Raw genomic sequence first — 8,569 nt, forward strand, 5'->3', positions numbered from 1 at the left:
GCATTTTTTATTAAATTTATTAACGATCGCCTCCTAAGCTAAGCTTAAATGTTGTCGCTGAAATGCCTCAACAGGGAGGCATCCAGCAACACTGAAAACCCACCCTAGGACACACTCCGCTCCGGAGAGTGGTCACAAGCGCCATTGCAAGAGCATAAAGAAGTTTCCAAGAGAACTCCTGAGAACTCTGGGCTTCCTCAGCCATGCCAGTCAATGGAGCCCAGTGTCCACAAAAGTTTTAAAAACAAAAGCGAAAATAAAAATTTGGTAACATTTAAAAATAATTATGCAGTGATGTCGCCATCATGCATTGTTTTGAATGCTCTGGGGTTCATTTGCATGCAATTTGCTTATAAGTGCAAACAAGGTCAAGACAAGCAGGGTCAAAAACCTAGAGATCTGTACTGAACACTATGGGTAGCATCCGATGAGTGTGGAGGGTTAATAAGTGTCAAGGTACAACCGAATCAGAACTGAGGCCAAATGTACTGGTTAAAGAATTTATTGGGAAAAAATAACAGGCTGTTGAGGCAGAGGATCCAGATGCGAAGTACAGAGCAGCAGTGTCCAGAGAGCGAGTGCAAACTGGCTAAACGGAAAAAACTAGAGCTGAAACAACGAATCGATAAAATCGATAATAATCGATAACGGAAATCATCGATAACGATTTCCGTTATCGATTAATCGAGTGATCAATTCGTTGTTGGAGCACTCGGCTCCTTTTACTTACCTCCGCGAGCGTTCCCCGCTTCTGCTACACGCTCTGCAGTCTCCGCCTTCTTTTAGCTACGTGACGGATGTGACGCGTTCCGGAGGTAAGTATTCTTCATGTCTATGTGCACGGATCGCACAGAGCCACTCGCACAGAGCGAATCGCTCTGTGCGAATGGAGCCACTCGCACAGAGCGGTTCGCTCTGTGCGAGTGGCTCCACTCGCACAGAGCGGTTCGCTCTGTGCGAGTGGCTCCATTCGCACAGAGCGGTTCGCTCTGTGCGAGTGGCTCCATTCGCACAGAGCGGTTCGCTCTGTGCGAGTGGCTCCATTCGCACAGAGCGGTTCGCTCTGTGCGAGTGGCTCCATTCGCACAGAGCGGTTCGCTCTGTGCGAGTGGCTCCATTCGCACAGAGCGGTTCGCTCTGTGCGAGTGGCTCCATTCGCACAGAGCGGTTCGCTCTGTGCGAGTGGCTCCATTCGCACAGAGCGAACCGCTCTGTGCGAGTGGCTCCATTCGCACAGAGCGAACCGCTCTGTGCGAGTGGCTCCATTCGCACAGAGCGAACCGCTCTGTGCGAGTGGCTCCATTCGCACAGAGCGGTTCGTGAGTGTGGGTGCAGGGCAGAGTGGGGGTGGGGGTGCAGGGCAGAGTGGGGGTGGGGGTGCAGGGCAGAGTGGGGGTGGGGGGTGCAGGGCAGGAGACTGGGTGCAGGGCAGAGTGGGGGTGGGGATGCAGGGTGTGAGTGTGGGTGCAGAGCAGAGTGGGAGACTGGGTGCAGGGCAGAGTGGGGGTGGGGATGCAGGGCAGGGTGTGAGTGTGGGTGCAGGGCAGAGTGGGTGCAGGGCAGAGTGTGAGTGTGGGGGCAGGGCAGAATGTGGGGGCAGGGCTGGGTGCAGGGCAGAGTTAGAGACTGGGTGCAGGGGCACAGTGCAAAGTGCTGGGTGCAAAGTGCCAGTGCTGGGTGCAAAGTGCCAGGGCTGGGTGCAAAGTGCTGGGTGCAAAGTGCCAGGGCTGGGTGCAAAGTGCTGGTGCAAAGTGCTGAATGCTGGGTGCAAAGTGCTGGATGCAAAGTGCCAGGGCTGGGGCAAAGTGCTGGGTGCAAAGTGCTGGGTGCAAAGTGCCAGGGCTGGGTGCAAAGTGCTGGGTGCAAAGTGCTGGGTGCAAAGTGCTGGGTGCAAAGTGCTGGGTGCAAAGTGCTGGGGCAAAGTTTCTTGAACAGTAATAGTCCACCTCTTTTCAGAATGTTTGGGGTTATTTTGTTTCATAAATATTGTGTTTGGGTTCTTGTACTTTGAAAATATTGTTTTTTATTACATCATAACAAAATAAGAATGTTAATGTAAATTTTAAGTTGTTTTTTAACATCCAGTTCATTAAATTCTTTTAAATAAACGAAAAATTTGCATATTGTTTTTTTTTATCCGATTAATCGATTAATCGAAAAAATAATCGGCCGATTAATCGATTATTAAAATAATCGTTAGTTGCAGCCCTAGAAAAAACATTAGTGACTGGGGGGTTACGGTACCCTCAGGATTCATGGCCCTTTTGTAATGTCAAGGTACCACTGAATCTGGACTGAAGCCAAAGGTACTGGTTAAAGTCTAATAACAATAAGCCAAAAAGTGGGACAAGCGAGTAATTGTGTAACAAACCAAGTTCAGGAGCCAGAACGGGTAGTCACACAAGCCGAGGACAGGAGTCCAGGAATCTGCGGAGTCCAGAAACAGGCATTAGTGGTGAGGTCCTTATGTTTGATAAAATTAAATTGTATGGGTTTGGATTAAGAGTTTCCATTCTTGTCTGAGGTGTGGTAGTTCAGCGTATTGATGTCTTGACATGGGTAGTGTGGGGTTGGGTATTCAAATTGGGCAGTAGGACCTAAAGTGGGTGTTGATTTTATATCTATAAGTTCCTTTATTGTAAAAAGTTTCAGTGAGATAAGCTTTAGATGCTTTTTAATGTATCTGGGACTATGTAGCGCAGATATATTTAATTTTATTGCAGGGGAATTTACCAGGAAAAATCTGAGCACAGATAATAGGTGGGGTGTCCTGTGCATGTCTTTGCATATTGAGTTGGAGGTGTTTTTTTGTGCTGAGATATTTTATTGTTTTCTAAATTTTCCACCTCTTTATCACCCTCTGTGACTATGAGAAAAAGAGATTTGGGGATGGCCAGTTGTGCTAATTTACTATAGGTTTTTTAGGTGAAAGAATAAGTAATACATTTGTAATGATTTGTAATAATGTAATAATACACTTGATCAGCTATAACAGAATACATTGATTGTGTGTGCAACTTAAATGTAGATAACAGAAAGAACGGCTAGGATTTGTGTTCCTTTTTATTCCTGTTTGTTCATTAAAAACTTTCGGAGTGCCTGCTACTTTACATTTTGTGTGTTACAGGTGAGGGCATGTGAGTTCATTGTGAACTTGGAGGTCACAGGAGATAGTGGTTGCGCATAGAGGAGAAGAAAGTCACAGTAATATAATATGTGTCCGGCACCGTGTGGTAAAGAGTTAAGGAATGGGTACTCACATTTTTGGGGGACTTAAGCAATTAGTCCCACAAAACTTGCATGGGCGATACAATCCTCGCCTGATATCTTTAGCAGCAGTCCTGTGTAGTTCTTTTTTTTGGTTCTCAGGATAAGGTGCACATAAAAAGTTAAACGGAAATAGGCATAGTGCTTTCTGTATATGTAAAATGAATAAAACAAATAAAAACAGTTCACTATATACTCACAATATGGTGAGCAATAAATGGATTGCTCACACCGTCTGGCGTAGGTGGAATGATCCCCACCAAGGATATAAACTTGCGTGTTTAAAACATTAAAAGGATACCAGAAGCAGAAAAGAATGTTTTTTAAAAAAAACGTATTTATTTTCTGCTTTCTGGTTAAAAACCATTAAAAGGTCAATAAAAATAGCACATACGCGTATCACCTACTAAATAGGCTTCCTCAGAGTGTCTAAAAGAGCTCCTGGCACTGAAATCCTTATATAATAAATTCAAACTGTGTGAAATTGTGCCAAAATGACATCATAATTAAGGGGTGTGGCTGATGACATCATCAGTAAAAATGTACATGTTTAAAAATATAAGGTACAATAAAAATAACAGGAAATAAAGTAATTTTCCGCCATTTTTTAAATGTATTTATTTATTTTTATTTATTTTTTTTTTTGGGGGGGGGTTGAAAAATAATAGTATTATGACAACTCTGTATATAAGAGACAGGTGGTTAGTACTTAAAGTGACAGAAGGCAATAAAATAGTGAAACCTGATAAAAACTTAAAGGAAGAGATGTAGATCAAAATCTACATTTAAACCAAAATTTTACTCATATTGCCCCCTCTCCAAGGGATAGGTATTTTTTTAATCGCTAAAAATTTTAAAAGATTGGGGTCTTTGTTATGCTTTAAAAAAAATTTACAGACACTGTGGGTAGTGACGCCATTTGTAATGTTTCGACAATGTTCCATTATTCTCACTTTTAAACATCTGGTTGTCATAGCCACATATTGTAATCCACAAGGACATTCTAATAAATAAATAACATATTTAGTGTTGCATGTTATACATTCATTTATCTTGTATTCTTTCTGTGTGATATTATATTTAAAAGAACCTTGTCTGCATTGTGTTTTATTGGTTGACTTGCAGGCTAAGCATGTATTACATTTGAAAAAACCTTTTTCTTCATTTAAAAAGGTCCCTTTTATTTCTTTTGTGTTACGTGTGTAATTTTTAGTTAAAAAATCATTTAAATCAGGTTTGGTTCCATCCCAGATAAAAAAAGATATCGTCTATATACCTGCTATAGGTAACCAAGTTTGCACTCCACTGGTTATTAATCCAGATCATCTCATTTTCCCAAAAAATGCTCCTCATAGTCGGATTCGCAATCTGAGGATAGTGGGTAAAATTTATTGCTTTTTAAGACTTCACTATAGGGCATTGTCAGTGTCTTTCTCAAAGGTGACCTACTTCTTAGTTTGTGTACCGCAGTGTTTCTGATCTTTGGTGACTCTTGTGGTGTGTTGTATATTGAGGATTCTCTTGTTGAATGTTGGTTTAGGTTGTGATAAGTTTTAAATTCTTTTTTTGTGGTGTATTGTTTGCCAAGGATGTGATTGGTCTCTATTGGTTTGTGTTTTAAATGGTACAGGTGACCGTCCAATTCTTCTTTTGTGTTGTATAAGATTCTCTATAGTGTGTTGTGATATTTGGTCTGATCTATTCGCTGTGGGAATCTTTTTGGTGATCTTTGAGGGGGTGAGCGCTCATTACGTCTGTGTGTGGGTCATGGAGATGTATCTTTGAAGTAGGGTTTTTTTGAGTAGTGGATTGTGTGTTTAATTGGGGTTCTCCCTCTAGGTTGAAAATGTTTGGATTTTTAGTTATAAGTTCTTACTTCATTTTTTGCATAATCCTGTTTGTCTCGTATATATTTTTTTATTTTGATATGTTTGGTCTCAGTTTCTACCTTTTCTATTTTACTTTGTATTAGAACAGAATTTTGCTTGTATTCATGAGTTTCTTCGAAGTTAATCAACCTTTCCTTTAGTTCATTGATCTCTTTATCCAAAGTAATCAGATGGTGTTTTTTCTTTTGGACTAAGAGATCCATGAGGCCAAAGGTGCAGTTTTCCAGTTGGTTATACCAGTCATTCAGTGTATTTTTTAAGTGTAGCAATTTCCCACTTAAGTTTTATTTCTTTTGTAATACACTTTTTCCAGTTGAAAGAATAATTCCCTTTGAGAGTCTTTGCTTTTTATAGGGGTGGGGGGTCTCATATTCTCATTTGGGTCGTTAAAAATGTCCATGTCTATTTCATGTATTCTTCTGTATTCAAAGACCGACATGGTGTAAACAATGTATTAGGTAGTATGTATGAGATAAAATAAAGACTAAAAATAGTATAATTAAAGGAGGACTAAAAAGCAGCTTAAACCAAAGGAAACAAAAATAAGATGCAGCAAAAAATAGGAAGGTAAAAGCGCTAAGAACAATAAAAACAGCAATAAAATAAATAGTCCTATAAATAGCAGCAGCCCACTCGCCAAGGTTTCCTCTTCTTGGCTTGATAAATAACTTGGAGGTCACAGGAGATAGTGGTTGCGCATAGAGGAGAAGAAAGTCACAGTAATATAATATGTGTCTGGCACCGTGTGATAAAGAGTTAAGGAATGGGTACTCACATTTTTTGGGGACTTAAGCAATTAGTCTCAAAAAACTTGCATGGGTGATACAATCCTCGCCTGGAGATATCTTTAGCAGCAGTCCTGTGTAGTTCTTTTTTTTGGTTCTCAGGATAAGGTGCACATAAAAAGTTAAACAGAAATAGGCATAGTGCTTTCTGTATATATAAAATGAATAAAAAAAATAAAAAACATATATCACTATATACTCAAAATATGGTGAGCAATAAATGGATTGTGAACTTGCCTGCCTGTAGCTCATGAAATAAAAACTCCCCACTAAATTAATATTTAAAAAAAGGGTTAAAACATATTTAATAATCCTTAAGTGATGCACAGACCCCAAGCTATTGGGGGGGGGTAAACTATTAAATGCCTTTTTGGGGGCATCTTTGCCCCATTTTACCAAGACAGAGCAGGAGAGCTTGAGACTTGAGGCTTGAGAAAGACCTGTGTGTCGAAACGTTGCCTGTGTGAAATAAACTCACCTTATCATTTGAGTGCTGGGCCTCTGCTTCTTTATTTTGGATTTATTGAGGGACTTGGTGGTACCCTGGCTCGTGCACCATTTCACTGCTGAGTGCTGCATTCCAACCTTTCTTTTTGTGTAGAGCAGGAGAGCTGTCATGGCCAGTGGACTACCCCCTCCTGAGCTCTGTCTTCCCCGTTATCCTCAGAAGAGAGTACCCCTACATCGGTCATACCTGCTGATTGCATCCTGGCCACAATCCCCATCAGCCTTACCTCTCTCCGTTGGGTGCCCAAATTCTGGCTTACAAATCTCTGCTCCTCCTGAAAAACCTTGTGATAGGTGATTTGTACAGGAGAAACTAAGATTATCATTGTTACGCATGCAACATAATTCTAAAGCAGCAGGGCACCCCGGGCAAAATCAGTCTAAAGAAAGATGCGATAGCCTATGTTGTGGCATGCCATACCTGTGCTTAGTTATTAACACCTTCCAGTGGGCCTACCTCCCATACCTAACGGTGACCGCCCCAGGACTCATTTATGTATGGACTTTATCGTCAACCTGCCCGTTTCCAGAAGTCCATAAAATAATCCTCTTTAGAGATAGTGGAACAGCACTCAAACTGGGCTCCACCAGCACCCCAAAATATCACAAATAAAGTCGCTCAGCACTCTAGTAGTTAAGCGAGGTGTATTTAATTCAACAACAAGGGCAACGTTTCGACCTTACGGTCTTTATCGAGCCATGACTTCATCCACTGTTACAGTCCTGAAGAATGGTCCTGGGTTCTGGCCCCTGATGTACATCCCCTGGTCCTTCGCCATACCTTCCATGCCAAATACCTCATCAAACCTGAATGATCCTCAAAAAAAACCATGGCATGGTTTTTACTGAAATTCCTTCCTGGGTTTGGGGAATTCTTTTTTTAATGTGTCTCTAAGTCAACTAGCATGAAAACAATTAACAAAACAGCTTAGTAAATATATCTACGGGTGAGGGGATGGTGTAATGGGTAGTATCGGGGTACTGTTAGTGAAAGTGTTAGCTATGGTTAAATGGCTATTGGTCATCGGGATAGCAATTAATAAGGTTCAAAATGTTAAAAATAAAATGATATAAAATAAGAAAATCCATATTAGATTACTTCTAAGTAACAGGTTTAGGCCAATGTCAATGATCATTGACAGTGATCAACATGTTACTAATCAGTGATAAGATAGCAGTGGTTCAAATTGTAATAACATATAAAAAGAATAAAACAAGCTTTATTTTTATTACAAATGTGTGCTTAATGATACACCACTATGACCCCACATTTTCCCTGACACTTGCCACTTTTGGGCAAGTGGTTGTCATAATAATCAGAGCACTCTGCTATAGAAAGGAACATCTTTCCTCCATACAGGGCAGCGTGTTTAGCAGGTAAAAGCCATTGATTGGGCTGGGGAGGGGGAAAGTGCTGTAACATACTAAAAGCAAGGTCTAGATATGGTTTGATAAGCTTTTTTTATAGCAACACATTGTGTTTTGCTCTGCTGCTTTGTTCTTTGCATGTGTTACCCAAGGGAAGTCAGCAGAAGTCCATACTTGGAGACATTCAAAGTTTGCTGCACAATTGTTTTCAAGACAACACCAATTATTATATTGTAATATCTGTCCTAGAAACCTCGGGAAGGGGTTCTGGTTTTGGAGGTGGGTACAAGGGGTCCGCTGGAACGACTACTTCCTCCTGGTACAGAGTGCCACGTTTCCCCAGTTACTAGAAACTCTAAAGACTGTGGCGCTCAAACACAGATTTGGAATACCTGCATTTTGGGAGGGGGTTTTATATGTGGTGTGTAGCGTGGCCGATAATAAGCAAGAGGTCCAGCGATTGGCCAGTAAGTAGAAAACCATTTGATGGTACGCAGAAATAGGACAAACTATGAAACTTCTATGGGTATTTAAAGAGAATTCTATCCCAAGTCAGTCCCCGTGTTTTTACACTAATTAGGCCAATCTTACAATATTGTGTTCACGCTTGTTGGAAAGAAAATCTTTTTACTAAAATACTTTTTTTTGTTTACCTGAAGCTTTGTCATTTGTTGTCATTTTGTCAGTCTGCCATATGTTTGATGTGTGGCTGTTTGGCATATGCATTAATCATGTTATTTGCTGGATTAAGGT

Source organism: Spea bombifrons, chromosome 1, assembly GCF_027358695.1.
Source record: "Spea bombifrons isolate aSpeBom1 chromosome 1, aSpeBom1.2.pri, whole genome shotgun sequence".
NCBI classification, from domain to species: domain Eukaryota; kingdom Metazoa; phylum Chordata; class Amphibia; order Anura; family Pelobatidae; genus Spea; species Spea bombifrons.